Source organism: Macaca nemestrina, chromosome 8, assembly GCF_043159975.1.
Source record: "Macaca nemestrina isolate mMacNem1 chromosome 8, mMacNem.hap1, whole genome shotgun sequence".
NCBI classification, from domain to species: Eukaryota; Metazoa; Chordata; class Mammalia; order Primates; family Cercopithecidae; genus Macaca; species Macaca nemestrina.
In genome coordinates, this window is record NC_092132.1 from 46,899,994 (window position 1) to 46,919,271 (window position 19,278).

Below are 19,278 nucleotides of genomic sequence, written 5' to 3' on the forward strand. Positions count from 1 at the left end.
TATAAGTTAATATTTAATGTTCTAATTTTATATTTTTTCTAGAGTAACACACTAACAAAATTCTTTTTTAGTTTTTAATGTTTCATTTGTGCAACAAAAGTATTTTAAGTGCCACCTATGTGCCTTTCACCTCCCTTTAGAAAGTAATGCAGTCAAGGGAGCCACTTGCAAAATATCTCTGTATTATCAATTGCTTCACCCACCTTATTCACAGGGTATCCTATTTTACCTATTTTATGTCACTGTTAGGCTTTAAGGTCTAACGTAGTCAAGCTGATTTTGCCATCCAATCAAATCAAATGTTTGCAAAATTGAAGCAAACAGCATTTTTCCTATTCCCAGCTGCTAGCTAATTATATTACACTTAAAACATACTTATTTATAAGAGAAATTTTTAAATTGATACATCTATCTTCAGTCTGACATTTTCTTGTTTGTTCAAATGAGAATTCTAGTTGTAAAGAAAACTGCATTTAAATATTTTATATAAATTATTAATACTGCAAAAGGATACTAGTTTATAATATCATTGAGAGCAGCTGTGAATAAGTCATAATTAGTTAGGATTTATTTACAGTTTAAAAAAAAAACTCTCTGATGTTACAGGGGCTGAAAATGAAGGCAAATATATGGGTGAGCGTAGGAAGCAGGGGGCTGTTTGGCCTGGTAAAAATTTTGTAACTATTTGCAAAATTGATCAAGAAATTAGAAGGAGAAAAAGAACACACATAACTGTCTTCAGACATAGATAAAAATAAGACTTGCATATTTGTGGCATGCCTCTGGATTAGGCATTAAATTAAATGTGATTGTTAAGTAATGCTTAATAGCAGCATAACAAAAGGGGCATCTATTGTCTTTAGTAATTCTTCTTTATAGAAATCCATTATGTATTAGAATGGTGTATGTCAACATCATTCTTTTATTTTGCCAGTTTCTGCTTTGATTTATATTTGTGTGGAACCTGGACACCAATATTGATAGGATTATTTAAAAGCTTAGAGCTTTTCTTTTTAAACCTTTCTTTTGAATTTATTCTAAGTTACCATTTAACAAAATACCTGATATTGAGTCCTACAAAATTCAAAATAGAGAACTTGTTTTTATTTAAAAAGAAGTGATTTGAATAAATGTCCGTGAGCATTAGATATTATATTGTAAATAAAATCTTAGTAAGTTTTAGAAAAGTATTAGATTAATTTTCACATACATCTTTGTTATTGAGGTAACGTATGAGTAGAAAAATAGAATTTTTAATAGAATATGGTAGATGAATCCTTTAATATTGGTAAAATAAGGTTTACTTACAATCTTGTTAAAAAACTATTGGTCATAGTACTTCTCTTTCTGTATATGTCTTACCCCTCAGTGTATACTTTAATTTGTGATTAGTTTAAAGTTTAAAAGTTTTAATCTGTGATGAACTCTAGGCTGAGGTTTATGGTATAGTTTATTTTATACACTGTTCTTAAAAAGCTATTCAATTACTAGGTAGGGTTCTTTCAAATAGAAATTTAAAAGTCAAAGTAATTCTCCTTAATAAAATAATTCCATTAGGATGATTTCATTAAATTTACCAATCTATTAATAATCTGCACAATAGTCATCTAAGTAAAACAAACTTGTATTTTTGTTTGTAGTTTATATAAAACAGCCTAAGTATTATAATGCTATGAATCTAGATTTTTAAATGAGCACACTGTACATTTTACCTAGACACATCTATTTATAATTATGAGCATAAATTATAAGTGTGATTTCTGAGATGCTTAAAGATACAATAAAATTCATATTGCTATACCAATCTTTTTTTTTTTTTTTTTTTTGAGACGGAGTCTCGCTCTGTCGCCCGGGCTGGAGCGCAGTGGCCGGATCTCAGCTCACTGCAAGCTCCGCCTCCCGGGTTTACGCCATTCTCCTGCCTCAGCCTCCTGTGTAGCTGGGACTACAGGCGCCCGCCACCTCGCCCGGCTAGTTTTTGTATTTTTTTAGTAGAGACGGGGTTTCACCGTGTTAGCCAGGATGGTCTCGATCTCCTGACCTCGTGATCCGCCCGTCTCGGCCTCCCAAAGTGCTGGGATTACAGGCTTGAGCCACCGCGCCCGGCCTGCTATACCAATCTTAAGAGTGCTTAGGAAAACCTTAAAGAACCATCCAAGAAACTGCCATTTAATTCTGTCTAAATATATTTTGTCCAAGTTAAGAGAAGGAAATATATTTTGTTCCTATAATTATTTTGCCTTCTTCGAGCTCCCTTTCATCATATGCTGAATCTCTAGCAGGTTAGATCATTAAACTTTTCAGATGAAAAAAAAAAGATGGTTAGGGAAAGACTAGTTAGTTACCTGATTGGGCAAATGTGGATCGAGTTTTGAAAACCTTTTAATTTTTTTATATCAATTTCCCTGAGTTTTTGTTTACTCAGTTTATAAGGTATGTAAGAATACATCATTAGTTCTTAACCTTGACCGTTCCTAAATTTTCTGCATCATTAAATAGAACAAGGCTATACGGTTAAAATACTTATTTGAAAGCTTTTTAGAATCCCTATAATTTTGCTTACTTTAATTTCTGTCAAATTGTGATAGTAATTGTTAGTCCTAAATTGTTAAGAACTTTATTTTAAATTTGTTTTCCCATAATTTTCCCCAAAATTGTTTTATTTTTAAAGCAATCTAAAACATTACCAGCCACGGCCACATAACATTTTTAATAAAAACTTTATTGAGATATAATTCACACACCATGTAACTCACCCTTTTAAAGTGTGTAATTCAGTCGTTGTTTAGTACATATACAGTTTTGTAGCTGGCACCATAATCCATTTCAGGATATTTTCATCATTACCCCAAAAAGAAACCCTGTACCCACTAGTAGTCACTTCCCATTTCCTCCCAACACCCTTTTCTTTTTCTAGTCCTAGGCAGCCGCCAGTCTGCTTCTTGTCTTTGTGGATTTGCCTGTCTTGATATTTTATATAAGTAGAATCGTACAATATGAGCCACAACTATTCCTTCTACCTTTCTAGTAGATAGGTGATTATTACAACAGGATGACTGTAATATTGCTGTAACATAGGAATTTGCCACCTATGATAATAGATAACATAAAGTGTTTCTTGAAGCAGTATAGATAAAAACTTGAAGTCTGAAATATTTGTAATGGATTCATCAGGACCTTAAATACTAGGGTAGTGTAGTCTGCTTCCTATATACTAGAAGTCAGTTATACATAATACGTGCCTGGCACTGCTCTAGATATTCGTGATATAGCAACAAATAAACCAGACAAAAATCTCTGCCTTCACAAAGCATACACTGTAATGGAGAAAACAGTCAATAACCATAATAAATTAGTAAATTATACAGTTTGCTAAAAGATGATAAGTACTTTGGAGAGAAAAAAGAACCACATAAGGTATTGAGGCCAGTGTTGGGGGAAAGGGCTTGCAATATTGAGTAGAGTGGTTGGAGAAGGCTTCATTGAGAAAGTGACAATTGAATAAAGACTTAAAGGAGGGAAAGGACCAAACAGGGAGTGAGCCATCTGATGTCTGAAGGAAGAACATTCCAAGTAGAAGGACCAGCAAAGACTGAAGTGGAAGCCTCCTTTGATGTGTTGGGGGAACACTAAAATGATACATTGATTTTGGGGAGCTGAATGAGTGAGGGCCAGAGCATAAGAAGATGAAGTTGGAGAGCAGGATAGGGAAGTGGTAGGGTGCACCAGATGGTAGGCTCCTGAAAGTATTGTAAAGATTTGGGCATTTGTTCTAAAAGAAATATGTAGCCATAGAGAAATAACTTGATCTATAACTGACTGACTTTCAAAAGTTTCCTCTGGCCACATTTGAGAATTGATTGAGTGGGGCAAGGGTAGAAGCAGTCATCCGGGCAAAGAGCACCAGAGACAGTAAGAATTGGTCAGGTTCCTGATAACTTTTGAATATATAGGCAACAAAATTTTATAACTGATTGAATATGAGAATGAAAGATCCGGGATAATTCCAAGGTTTTTTTGTTTGAACAACCAGGATGAAGTTGCCTGTAACTGAACTGGGGAAGACTGTGGGTGGAACTTGTTGACTGGGAAGTTCTTCTGCATCCAGGTGGGCATAGCGAGTATACAATTGTATGTCCAAATTGGGAGTTCAAGGGAGAGTTCTAGGCTGGAATTTGTGGTAATCAGTATATAGATGGTATTTAAAACCATGAGACTGAAAGGGTTTTTCAAAGGACTCTCCAAAGAAATGAGTATATGCAGAGAAGGAAAGCGGTCTGTCTGTATGCATTTCCCATGGCTGCTGTAACAAAGAAATGAGTATATATAGAGAAGGGAAGGGGTCTGTATTCATTTCCCATGGCTGCTGTAACAAATTACCACAAATTTAGTGACTTAAAACAATAGAAATGTATTGTTTTACAGTTCTGGAGCCAGGAATCCAAATTAAATCTTACGGGGCTAAACCTGGGTTTCAGCAGGGCCACACTTCCTCTGGGGAAATTTGAACTAAGTGTTATGAGGCTAAATCATGCTATCAGCAGGACTGCACTCCCTCCAAATACTCTAGTGGAGAATCTCTTTTAGTTTTCATTATCTGGAGCTGCATTCGTTGAGTCTTTGGTTCCTTCTCCATTTTCTTTCTTTTTATTTTTCTTGAGATGGAGTCTCACTCTGTCACCAAGGCTGGAGGGCAGTGTGGCACAATCTCAGCTCACTGCAACCTCTGCCTCTTGGGTTCAAGCAATTCTCCTGCTTCAGCCTTCCAAGTAGCTGGGATTACGGGTGTCTGCTACCACACCTGGCTAATTTTATTATTAGTAGAGACAGGAATTCTGTTCCAAGATGGCTGAACAAGGAATAGCTCCAGTCTACAGCTCCCAGTGTGATCGATGCAGAAGACGGTGATTTCTGCATTTCCAATTGAGATACCTGGTTCATCTCGTTGGGACTGATTGAACAGTGGTTGAGTGCACGGAGGGCGAGCCGAAGCAGGACAAGGCATTGCCTCACCTGGGAAGCACAAGGGGTCAGGGGATTTCCCTTTCCTAGACAAGGGAAGCCGTGACAGACTGTACCTGGAGAAACGGGACACCTCCACCTAAATACTGTGCTTCACCAATGGTCTTAGCAAACGGCACAGCAGGAGATTATATCCCACACCTGGCTTGGTGAGTCTCATGCCCACAGAGTCTTGGTCACTGCTAATGCAGCAGTCTGAGATCGACCTGCAAGGCAGCAGCCTGGGAGGGGGAGGGGCATCTGCCATTGCTGAGGCTTGAGTAGGTAAACAAAGCGGCTGCGGAAGCTCAAACTGGGTGGAGCCCACTGTAGCTCTGCAAGACCTGCTGCCTCTGTAGACCCCACCTCTGGAGGCAAGGTGTAGCTGAACAAAAGGCAACAGAAACTTCTGCAGACTTAAACGTCCTTGTCTGACAGCTCTGAAGAGAGCAGTGGTTCTCCCAGCATGGTGTTCAAGCTCTGAGAACGGACAGACTGCCTCCTCAAGTGGATCCCTGACCCCTGTGTAGCCTAACTGGGATACAAAATCAATGTGCAAAAATCACAAGCATTCTTATACACCAATAACAGACAAACAGAGAGCCAAATCATGAGTGAACTCCCATTCACAATTGCCGCTAAGAGAATAAAATACCTAGGAATCCAACTTACAAGGGATATGAAGGACCTCTTCAAGGAGAATTACAAACCACTGCTTGACGAAATAAAAGAAGACACAAACAAATGGAAGAACATTCCATGCTCATGGATAGGAAGCATCAATATCGTGAAAATGGCCATGCTGCTCAAAGTAATTTATAGATTCAATGCCATCCCAGTCAATCTACCAATGACTTTCTTCACAGAATTGGAAAAAACTACCTTAAAGTTCATAAGGAACCAAAAAAGAGCCCGCATAGGCAATACAATCCTAAGCAAAAAGAACAAAGCTGGAGGTATCACACTACCTGACTTCAAATTATACTACAAGGCTACAGTAACCGAAACAGCATGGTACTGGTACCAAAACAGAGAAACTGACATCTCATACAGGCGGTGCCCCTCTGGGACGAAGCTTCCAGAGGAAGGATAAGGCAGCAATATTTCCTGTTCTGCAACATTTGCTGTTCTGCAGCCTCCGCTGGTGATACCCAGGCAAACAGAGTCTGGAGTGGTCCTCCAGCAAACTCCAACAGATCTGCAGCAGAGGGACCTGACTCGTAGAAGGAAAACTAACAAACAGAAAGAAATAGCATCAGCATCAACAAAAAGATCATCCGCATCAAAACCCCATCGGTCGGTCACCAGCATCAAAGATAAAAGGTAGATAAAAGCCACAAAGATGGGGAGAAACCAGAGCAGAAAGCTGAAAATCCTAAACACCAGAGCGCCTCTTCTCCCCTAAAGGATTGCAGCTCCTCATGAGCAACAGAACAAAACTGGACAGAGAATGACTTTGACGAGCTGACAGAAGTAGGCTTCAGAAGGTCAGTAATAACAAACTTCTCCAAGCTAAAGGAGGATGTTCAAACCCATTGCTAGGAAGCTGAAAACCTTGAAAAAAGATTAGATGAATGGCTAACTAAAATAAACAGTGTAGAGAAGACCTTAAATGACCTGATGGAACTGAAAACCGTGGCACGAGAACTACATGATGCATGCACAAGCTTCAATACCCAATTCAACCAAGTGGAAGAAAGGGTATCAGTGATTGAAGATCAAATTAATGAAATAAAGTGAGAGGAGAAGTTTACAGAAAAAAGAGTAAAAATAAACTAACAAAACCGCCAAGAAACATGGGACTGTGTGAAAAGACCAAATCCACGTTTGATTGGTGTGGCTGAAAGTGACGGGGAGAATGGAACCAAGTTGGAAAACACTCTTCAGGATATTATCCAGGAGAACTTCCCCAATCTAGCAAGGCAGGCCAACATTCAAATTCAGGAAATACAAAGAACACCACAAAGATACTCCTCGAGAAGAGCAACCCCAAGACACATAATTATCACACATAGATTCACCAAGATTGAAATGAACAAAAAAATATTCAGGGCTACCAGAGAGAAAGGTTGAATTTCCCACAAAGGGAAGCCCTTCAGACTAACAGTGGATCTCTGGGCAGAAACTCTATAAGCCAGAAGAGAGTGGGGGCCAATATTCATCATTCTTGAAGAAAAGAATTTTCAACCGAGAATTTCATATCCAGCCAAACTAAGCTTCATTTGTGAAGGAGAAATAAAATCCATTATAAACAAGCAAATGCTGAGAGATTTTGTCACCACCAGGCCTGCCTTACAAGAGCTCCTGAAGGAAGCACTAAACATGAACAGGAACAACTGGTACCAGCCACTGCAAAAACATGCCAAATAGTAAACACCATCAATGCTAGGAAAAAACTGCATCAAGTAACAGGCAAAATAACCAGCTAACATCACAATGACAGGATCAGATTCACACATAACAATATTAGCCTTAAATGTAAATGGGCTAAATGCCCTAATTAAAAGACACAGACTAGCAAATTGGATAAAGAGTCAAGACCCATCAGTGTGCTGTATTCAGGAGACCCATCTCACATGCAGAGATACACATAGGCTCAAAATATAAGGATGGAGGAAGATCTACCAAGCAAATGGAAAGCAAAAAAACAGGGGTTGCAATCCTGCACTCTGATAAAACAGACTTCAAACCAACAAAGATCAAAAGAGACAAAGAAGGCCATTATATAATGGTAAAGGGATCAATTCAACAAGAAGAACTAACTATCCTAAATATGTGTGCACCACCCAATACGGGAGCACCCAGATTCATAAAGCAAGTCCTTAGAGACCTACAAAGAGACTTAGACCCCCCACACAATAATAATGGGATACTTTAGCACCCTACTGTCAATATTAGACAGATCAACGAGATAGGAGGTTAACAAGGATATCCAGGACTTGAACTCTGCTCTGCACCAAGCAGAATATAGATTCTTCTCAGCGCCACATCACACTTATTCCAAAATTAACCACATAGTTGGAAGTAAAGCACTCCTCAGCAGATGTAAAAAACAGAAATCACAACAAACTGTCTCTCAGACCACAGTGCAATCAAATTAGAACTCAGGATTAAGAAGCTCACTAAAACTGCACAACAACATGGAAACGGAACACCCTGCTCCTAAATGACTACTGGATAAATAACAAAATGAAGGCAGAAATAAAGATGTTCTTTGAAACCAATGAGAACAAAGACACAATGTACCAGAATCTCTGGGACACATGTAAAGCAGCATGTAAAGGGAAATTTATAGCACTAAATGCCCACAAGAGAAAGCAGGAAAGATCTAAACTTGACACCCTAACATCATAATTAAAAGAACTAGAGAAGCAAGAGCAAACAAACTCAAAAGCTAACAGAAGGCAAGAAGTAACTAAGATCAGAGCAGAACTGAAGGAGACAGAGACACAAAAACCCTTCAAAAAATCAGTGAATCCAGGAGCTGATTTTTTGAAAAGATCAACAAAATAGACTGCTAGCAAGACTAATAAAGAAGAAAGAAGAAACAAATAGACACAATAAAAAGTGATAAAAGGGATATCACCACCGATCCCACAGAAATATAAGCTACCATCAGATAATACTATAAATACCTCTACGCAAATAAACTAGAAAATCTAGAAGAAATGGATAAATTCCTGGACACATACACCCTCCCAAGACCAAAAAACCAGGAAGAAGTTGAATCTCTGAATAGACCAATAACCGGCTCTGAAATTGAGGCAATAATTAATAGCCTACCAACCAAAAAAAGTCCAGGACCAGACGGATTCACAGCCGATTTCTACCAGAGGTACAAAGAGGAGCTGGTACCATTCCTTCTGAAACTATTCCAATCAATAGAAAAAGAGGGAATCCTCCGTAACTAATTTTATGAGGCCAGCATCATCCTGATACCAAAGCCTGGCAGAGATACAACAAAAAAAGAGAATTTTAGACCAATATCCCTGATGAACATCAACACGAAAATTCTCAATAAAATACTGGCAAACTGAATCCAGCAGCACATCAAAAAGCTTATCCACCATGATCAAGTCTGCTTTATCCCTGGGATGCAAGGCTGATTCAACATACACAAATCAATAAACGTAATCCATCACATAAACAGAACCAATGACAAAAACCACATGATTATCTCAATAGATACAGAAAAGGCCTTTGACAAAATTCAACAGCTCTTCATGCTAAAAACTCTCAATAAACTAGGTATTGATGGAACGTATCTCAAAATAGTAAGAGCACTTTATGACAAACCCACAGCCAGTATCATACTGAATGGGCAAAAACTGGAAGCATTCCCTTTGAAACCTGGCACAAGACAGGGATGCCCTCTCTCACCACTCCTATTCAACATGGTGTTGGAAGTTCTGGACAGGGCAGTCAGGCAAAAGAAAGAAATAGAGTGTATTCAATTAGGAAAAGAGGAAGTCAAATTGCACCTGCTTGCAGATGACATGATTGTATATTTAGAAAACCCCATTGTCTCAGCCCAAAATCTCCTTAAGCTGATAAGCAACTTCAGCAAAGACTCGGGATACAAAATCAATGTGCAGAAATCACAAGCATCCCTGGCCGGGCACGGTGGCTCATGCCTGTAATCCCAGCACTTTGGGAGGCCGAGGAGGTCAGATCACGAGGTCAGGAGATCAAGACCATCCTGGCCAACACGGTAACTCCGTTGCTACTAAAAATACAAAAAAAAATTAGCCGGGCGTGGTGGCGGGTGCCTGTAGTCCCAGCTACTCAGGAGGCTGAGGCAGGAGGATGATGTGAACCTGGGAGGCGGAGCTTGTGGTGAGCTGAGATCAAACCACTGCACTCCAGCCTGGGCAACAGAGTGAGACTCCATCTCAAAAAAAAAAAAAAAAAAAAAAAATCACACACATTCCTATACACTAATAACAGACAAACAGAGAGCCAAATCATGAGTGAACTCCCATTCACAGTTGCTCCTAAGAGAATAAAATACCTAGGAATCCAACTTACAAGGGATGTGAAGGACCTCTTCAAGGAAATTACAAACCACTGCTCAACAAAATAAAGACACAAACAAATGGAAGAACATTCCATGCTCATGGATAGGACACATCAATATTGTGAAAATGGCCATACTGCTCAAAGTAATTTATAGATTCAGTGCCATCCCCGCCAAGCTACCAATGACTTTCTTCACAGAATTGGAAAAAACTACCTTAAAGTTCATATGGAACCAAAAAAGAGCCCACATAGGCAATACAATCCTAAGCAAAAAGAACAAAGCTGAAAGTATCACACTACCTGACTTCAAACTATACTACAAGGCTACAGTAACCGAAACAGCATGGTACTGGTACCAAAACAGACAAATAGAACAATGGAACAGAACAGAACAGAGGCCTAAGAAATAACACCACGCATCTACACATTGACAAACCTGATGAAAACAAGAAATGGGAAAGGATTCCCTATTTAATAAATGGTGCTGGGAAAACTGGCTAGCCATATGTAGAAAGCTCAAACTGGATCCCTTCCTTACACCTTATACAAAAATTAATTCAAGATGGATTAAAGACTTAAATGTTAGACCTAAAACCATAAAAACCCTAGAAGAAAACCTAGGCATTACCGTTCAGGACATAGGCATGGGCAAGAACTTTATGGCGAAAACACCAAAAGCAATGGCAACAAAAACCAAAATAGACAAATGGGATCTAATTAAACTGAAGAGCTTCTGCACAGCAAAAGAAACTACCATCAGAGTGAACAGACAACCTACAGAATGGGAGAAAATTTTTAACAGTGTACCCATCTGACAAAGGGCCGATATCCAGAATCTACAAAGAACTTAAACAAATTTACAATAAATTAAAAAAAAAAAACATCAAAAAGTGGGCAAAGGATATTAACAGACACTTCTCCAAAGAAGACATTTATGCAACCAACAGACATATGAAAAAATACTCATCATTACTGGTCATTAGAGAAATGCAAATCAAAATCACAATGAGATACCATCTCACACCAATTAGAATGGCAATCATTAAAAAGTCAGGAAACAACAGGTGCTGGAGAGGATGTGGAGAAATAGGAACACTTTCACAGTGTTGGTGGGAATGTAAACTAGTTCAACCATTGTGGAAGACAGTGTGGTGATTCCTCAAGGATCTAGAACTAGAAATACCATTTGACTCAGTGATCCTTTTACTGGGTATATACCCAAAGGATTATAAATCATGCTACTATAAAGACGCATGCACACATGTGTTTATTGTGGCACTGTTCACAATGGCAAAAAGTTGGAACCACCCAAATGTCCATCAATGATAGACTGGATAAAGAAAATGTGGCACACATACACCATGGAATACTATGCAGCCATAATAAAGGATGAGTTCATGTCCTTTGCATGGACATGGATGAAGCTGGAAACCATCATTCTGAGCAAACTATCGCAAGGACAGAAAATCAAACACCACATGTTCTCACTCATAGGTGGGAATTGAACAATGAAAACACTTGGACACAGGGCGGGGAACATCACACATGGAGGCCTGTGGGGACACCCACCCCATCTAGGCCATAGACATAAGGGAAAAACTTGATAACAGGCATTTTCTCTACCCCTATACCCCTGCCTCAGTCCAGGTCTTCATGTCGGGATTTAAAGACAGAAAAGTTTGCAGCATTATTCATAATAACTTTAAGAACAAAAAGGCAGACAACCCCAGATATCCATCAACTGATGAACGGATAAACAAAATGTGGTATGTTTGTAATATGGAATACTATAAGGCCATGTAAGGATGAAGTGCAGATAGTACTTTATTCCTTTCACTGTTATGAATAATGCTGTTGTGAATGATTTTGTACAAGTTTTTGGATGGACATCATTTTCCTTTTTCTTGGGTATATACCTAGGAGAAGAATTGCTGAATAATATGGAAGTGCTATGTTGAGGAACTGTCAGGCTGTTTTTCAAAGTGACTGCACCATTTTACATTCCCGTCAGCAGTGTATGATGGTTCCAATTTCCCTACATCCTTGCAACACTTGCTATTGTCTATCGGCTTGATTATAGTCATCCTAGTGGGTATGAAGTGGTATCTCGTTCTGGTTTTGATTTGCATTTACCTAATAACCGATGATATTGAGCATCTTTTTGTGTGCTTATTGTCCATTTGCTCATTGTCTTTGGAGAAATGTCTATTCAGACCCTTTGCTCATTTTTAAATTGGTTATTAGTCTTTTATTATTGAGTTTTAAGAGCTCTGTATATATTCTACATACAAGTTCCTTATCAGATATTTTATTTGCAACTATTTTCTCCCATTCTGTGGGCTGTATTTTCAGTGTCTTGATGGTGTCCTTTGAAGCACATTTTTAAATTTTGATGAAGTCCAGTTTCCTTTTTTCTTTTTTGACTAGTGCTTTTGGTATCATAGCTAAGAAAATTATTGTGTAGCTCAAGGTCACAAAGCTTTACACTTACATGTTCTTCCAAGAGTCTTATAGTTTTAGCTGTTACATATAGGTCTTTGATTCATTTTGAGTTAATATTTATATATGGTGTGAGATAGGAGTAACTTTGTTCTATTGCATGTCGATATTCAGTTGTTCCAGCATCATTTGTTGAAGATTATTCTTTCCCTCATTGAATTATCTTGACACCCTGCTAGAAAATCAATTGACTGTAAATGTGAAGATTTATTTTTGGACCCTCAACTGTGTTCCTCTGATCTGTATGTCTATCTTCATGCCACTACCACACTGTCTTGATTGCTGTGGCTCCATAGCAAGTTCTGAAATTGAAAAGTGTGTGTCCACCAACTTTGTTCTTTTTCAAGACTGTGTAGACTTTTAAAATTTTTTTATTTTGGTAAAAAAAAACACAATTTACCATTTTAATCATTTTTAAGTGTACAGTTAACTAGTAAGTATATTCACATTGTTATGAGACAGATCTCCAGAACTTTTTCATCTTACAAATCTGAAACTTTAAACCCACTAAATAACAACTCCTCTTTCCCATCAGCCCCTGGCAACCACCATCATACTTTCTGTTTCTATGAATTTAACCATTTTAGATACCTTGTATAAATGGAGTAATACAGTATTATCTTTTGTGACTGGTTTATTCTACTTAGCATAATATCCTCAAGGTTCATCAATGTTGTAGTGTGACAAATTTTGTTCCTTTTTTAAGGCTGAAGAAGATTCCATTATATGCTTTTACTATTTTGAATTCCTTTAATTTCCATATGAATTTTAGGTTTAGCTTGTCAATTTCTGCAAAGAAGTCAGCTGGGATTCCATAGGGATTGCCTTGGAGCTCTGGATTTTATAGATCAATTTGAGGAATATTGCCATCTTAATAATATCGTCTTCCAAGCCAGGAACATAGGATTATGGTTTTCAGAGTATAGGTTGTATACTTCTTTTGTTAAATTTATTACAAAATATTTTAATGGTTTTGATTGTAAATGGAATTGGTTTTCTTAATTTCATTTTTGTTTGCTCATTGCTGCTGCATAGAAAAACAATTGATATTTATATATTGATCTTGTATCCTGCAACCTTTTGGAACTTGTTTATTAGTTCTAATAATTTTTTGGCAAATTCCTTATGATTTTCTACATATAAGACCATATTCACAAATTGAGGTAGTTTTACAACGTTGTATTTTAATACATTAATTCAGCAAATATATATTGAGGACCTGCTCTGTGCTAGGCACTGTGCTCCATGTTGGCAAAATAGGGATAAAAGGCATAAACTCTGCTTTCATGAAGTTTGCAATCTAGTTGAGGGTCAGATCTTTAAACCAATAATAACTACTCAGCATTATAAATACTGTGATTGAAAATATATAAGGTACTATGATAGCACAGAGAAGGGCTCCTAATTCACACTGTGAAGAATTAGGGAAAATTCTGAATGTGAGTTTTTACAAAGGTCTGGACCATTTTGTAAATAAGTAGCCATGGTTATGATAACTTGTCATTTCAAGGCCAAAATGACTATGGATATTTAAAACTTATTGTGTAGTATGAACTTCAGCTTTAAGATTTTTAAGTCTATCAAAACTTAAGCATATTTGCATTAATAGTGAGACAAAAGTATATACAGATGTTTGATTATGTAGTAAATCTGTTGCTATAAAAGCATATGATCACATTTGGAAAATTGCTATTGCATGTCTTGGCAGTTTATTAAGAACTGAAAACTAAAAACTAACTGGTGTTTTGATAGATTAAGTTCAAGGCCACCTTTTGTTTAAATGATGTTTTGTTTTCTGTAATTAGACCATGCTAGGTGAATTAAGTATGTAATTAAAAACAGAAGGTTTGGCTAATTCAGAATAAATGAGTACAAAATACAAGGTCATTATCCATCTCTAGTGAGACTCCAGATGAACAGTGCACATGGAACTATTTATAAAACATTTTTCATGGTCAGAGCTCCTTTAGGTTGCTGTCCATGGCCTTTGAATTAAGTATTCACAGACTTTCAGAAAAAAAAATGTACCTGTAATATAGAAATATGATCCCACTTAAGGTGCTCATCTGAATGGAAAACCAAGAAAGATTAGAATCTAATCTTCTATCCCAGATAGAAAAGGTAAAATGTATTCCTCCTGTTTCAAACGTGAACATTTACTATATTGCTTGGCACATTGAGTTGATGGTTAGAACTGTGAAACTTTTGAGAGTCCTGACTCTCATTTGTTTTCATTTCATGCAGCCTGGAGATGTTAGGCAAAATATCCCTAATTTAATCTGTTTCCTTCATGCTTAGTCACAGTGGGTGACATGGGATGGATTTTTTTCTTCTGGAAAGCCTGGAAAGTGTTTTATTTGAAATATATTTTCTTTCATAGTATGAGAATGTACAGCTTTTAGAAAGCAGGTGTTTAGTTTAGTGGTTGGATTCATGAAGAAAGTTTGAATCAGTGACTGGAAGCACAAAGCTGAACCTTCTCTTAGCAGTCCCTTCACAATTGGGCTCCTGGTGTCTCTCCAGTTTTTTTTTCTGCTGTTCTCTCTTCCACAGTAGCTGTGCTTCAGTTTTCCTGGGCTTCTCCAGCATCACCACCACTGTCTTCATCCACTGTCTTTTGCTTGCCTTTCTTGGCACTGTTTAAGATTGGTTTCCTCAAGGAAAAAATAGGTTAGGTCTCCCAATAAATGTTTTCATAATCTGTCTTTTTTCTTTTTTTTTTTTTTCTTTTTTTTTTTTTTTGAGACAGGGTCTCAGTCTGTCACATAGACTTAGCGTGCAGTGGCACCATTATAGCTCACTGCAGCCTTGAACTCCTAGTCTCAAGTGATCCACCCACCTCAGCCTGCCAAAGTGCCGCAATTACAGGTGTGAGCCACTCTTCCCAGCCAATGTCTATTTTAATTCCCTAATCTAAGCCAGTTAAGAAGTTAAGATGCCCATGCAAGCAATTATAATGCAATAAGATCATTGTTTCATGGAAGAGGCTTCAAAACTACAATTAGGTATATATAAGGAACACCAAAGTTCACCTGAGAGAAAAGGGATGCTGTTAGAGAAGTTAGCATTTAAACAGATACTTAAGAATGAGTAAGAATGTACCAGATAGACAAATGGAAAAAATGGTGCTACGGTATTTACAGAAGGACTAGCCATAAGAAAGCATGTTCAGTATTGCTAGAGCATGAAATTGAGTTGGAAAGTGGTAGAAATTAGGTTGGAGAGTAGGCAGCTGCATTTATACCTTACAGGGAGGTTGGGAGTTGAGCTTATGGATAACTGAAAGCCATTGAAAAATTACAATGAGCTGACCTCTTGAAATAGAATTGCAAGAAATTGAGATTGGAAGTAGAGAAATCATTAAGGGAATTGTTGCAATATGACATAGTCTGAATGAGAAATGAACAAAAGCAATGAAATTGATATTAGGGGACAGTTTTGAGAGAATCTCTAGTCCTTAGTGAATAGATCTGGGAAGTAAGAGAAAAGGAAGATCTCAGATAAATCCCAGATTACCTGAATAACTAGGTGAAGGAGAGGAGAGCAGTTGGTGGATCCATTCAATTTAGGAATAGTGACTTTTTAAGGTGGAATATGATGAATTCATTTTGGATATATAAGTACCGTCAGACATTCAGAAAGAGCTGCTTCTTAGGCATAACCAGAATTGGAGTTCCACAGAGATCTGGGCTAGAGATTTCTGGATTGTGAGTCATTTTTTAATTGGTATAGTTCAAGTCATCAGTATAGAGGGAGAGTAATATTAGACTGAGATGGGTCCCTGTGGAACAACAACAGAGAAAGGAATGTGACGTCTTAGATACTGAGGGAGGAGAACATTTCAAGAAAGAGGAGATGAATGTGTAAAAAGCTTCAGCAAGATCGAATCATATGAGAGCTAAAACCCGAAGATTGGATAAGATGTTTAGGAGGTCAGTGTTGTTTTTAAGTGAAGCATCTTCTATGAGATGGTGATGCCTAAAGCCAGACTGCTTCAGAGTGAGAAGTGAATCAAGGAGGGAAGAAGTAGACTTCTTCCTAGAAGTTGCTTGTGAAAAGAAGAGATATAATAGTTAAAGGAGAACGTAAGATTAAAGAGGCTTTTTATTTTATTTTATTTTATTTTATATTGCTTTTAGATATGAAACACTTGATGATTTTTTTTTTTTTTTTTTTTTTTTGAGACAGGGTCTTGCTCTTTTGACCAGGATGGAAATGCAGTGGCACAGACACAGTTCACTGCAGCTTCAACCTCCTGGGCTCAAGCGATTCTCCCACCTCATCCTCCCAAGTAGCTAAGTCTACAGTTGTACACTACCATGCCTGGCAAATTAAAAAAAAAAAAAAAAAAAGTAGAGCTAGGGTCTCACTGTGTTGCCTAGGCCGGTCTCAAACTCCTGGGCTCAGGCAATCCTCCTGCCTTGGCCTCCCAAAATGCTGGAATTATGGGTGTGAGCCACCATGCCTGGTGTACTTGATGATTTTTATATGCTGAAAGAAAAGACTTAATGGCAGGAATTGGAGGATTGACTGAAGATAGTCAATGGAATGAAGTTCCTAAGGAAAGAGGAGGGGATGCGACCTAGAGCACTAGTAGAGAAACCACATCTGGACAGGAAAAGGGAGAAGTGTTACCCTGGGTCAAAGGAATTAGGGGATAAGACTGGGTGCAGCCTTCAGGGTGTGGGTGACACCTGATAATTACTCCCCTCTCTTTTTATCAGTTATCTTGCCAAATACCTAGCAATTTCAAATCTTAACTGCCATTGTAGGTCTCCTTGATTTCTATACCCATAAAATCCATTCCATTCCTGCCAAAAAAAAATACAAAACACTATTTTTAAGATCACTTCTTTAACTACCACACTGAATGTTGTTCCCTCTCTTTAAACTATTTCTTTTTTAAAATTATTACTATCTTCAGCATGTTTGCATTTGATTTTTAGGCCTTTCTCCAGTTTCACACCTCTTCTAGATTAACTTAGTTCTCCCCCATTTTCTCTTTCCCATTCCAACTTCACAGAATTAAATATACTTCTAACACACTCCTGACAGGCAGAAAGACATCATCTCTTAAAATTCTTTAAATCCTGCCTGCCCAGAAAGATCCTTATGGAGCAAATCAGAAATTGCAACTTAATTTAAGATGTCATATTTTACTTCTTGCTTTGTTTTTACTTCTCTCTCTCATTGTTCTCTGCAACTCCCACGCTGTCTGCTAATTTTCAGTACTGGAGAATTTAGAAGTATTCATTTGCACTATTTAACAATTATTAGTGTGTGTCATTGAGCTTTTTGGAGATGCTTTATGAAAATTTAATAATAACAAATGAATAACTTACTGATTTCACCAAAATCATGGCTTAGTCTTCTAAAATATGATGTTTCTGTCTAAGCTAGTAATTTACATTCCTTTTATTAGTAGTTCTATTTTAGAAGTTTTATTTCTGGCGTACATTTGAGTGCTGCCTTTTATGTTTTGTTAAAGCATGTAAGTGGAGATCAGTTGTGCCTTAGTTTTGCTTTTGTATTAAAAAATAGGTTTTATCTAAAAAATGAGTAATAGCTAAGCATAAGTAACATTTACAAAAGGATTTCTTTTTTTAGTTTTTAATTACTTTATTATAAGTATAGAAAAGAAGGCTTTATATGTCATTTTTAGCCTTCCTGTATTAATACTGTCTTCCTGGTTTTTAAGACGCTGTTTGACCTATGAACCCATATCCCTTGGTATATTAACTGATAGTTTTAGAATTTCCTAGGTGATGAGGTTGGGAGTTCAAGACCAGCCTGGCCAACATGGTGAAACCCCATCTCTACTAAAAAAATTAGCCAGGTGCAGTGGCACACGCCTATAATTCCAGCTACTCAGGAGGCTGAGGCAGGAGAATTGCTTGAACCCGGGAGGTGGAGGTTGCAGTGAGCTGAGATTGTGCCACTGCACTCTAACCTGGGTTACAGAGTGAGATTTTGTTCCCGCCCCCGCCCCCGCCCCCGCCCCAGCAAAAAAAAAAAAGAATTTCCTAGGTGAATCTTCCCAAACTGTTCCTATACCTGCTAAAGAATTAAAAATGAAATGAAAATGTGTGTATACTCATTGCTAAATTTAAGTCTGTATAGACAAGAAAACAGACATTGGTTTCATCGTTATTTGAAATAACATTTTTTTAAATACTACCAAATTACAAAATGAGTGTCTGATTATTTTGTTTCAATGAAAACAGAAATAATTCTCTCTCTCTCTCTCTCTCTCTCTCTCTCTCTCTCTCTCTGTCTCTCTCGTGTTTATTTTATGTAAGCAAGAAAAGAGGGATGGAAGGATACCATTAGGCAGTAATAAATAGCTACTTTTAGAAGATAGAGGTAGGAGAGGTTAGCCTTTTCTTTATATATCTTGCTATCTTTTTTGCTTTTGTAAGTAAAAAATATAAAATACATACAATATAAAGGAAACAAATAAAACTCTGATGCCTTCCTTGAATTAATGTCTAACCCAATAGTTTCCAAACCTGCCTCTATCTGAATCATCTCAGGAAGATTTGCTGAAAATCAGGCCCCTGACTCTGAAACAGAATCTCCAGGAGTGATAAAAATATTAGACTAGTGGTTTTTAAACCTGTGGGCCATCAGAATCACCTCAGAAGCTTTGAACATATCTAGATTCGCACCCCCATGAACAGGGAATTTCTGGCTTGTAAATGGTTTCTGAAACTTGCAGTTGGTTTTTTTAAAAAGCTGCTGTGTAATTCTAGTGACTCC

General features: G+C 37.5%; 1 protein-coding gene across 7 annotated transcripts in view; it reads left to right on the forward strand.

Annotated features, from left to right (window-relative positions):
• The window catches only part of LOC105476082 (serine/threonine kinase 3), a 332,200-nt gene that overhangs the window by 270,482 nt on the left and 42,440 nt on the right, over positions 1–19,278 (forward strand). For 2 of the 7 annotated variants that reach the window (XR_011606854.1, XR_983846.3), the window contains exon 11: positions 4,034–4,108. The exons of the other annotated variants lie outside the window; for them this stretch is intronic. The gene's annotated coding sequence lies outside the window, so the exon portion shown is untranslated. The remainder of the gene's footprint in view (positions 1–4,033; positions 4,109–19,278) is intronic. 7 annotated transcript variants of the gene reach the window in all.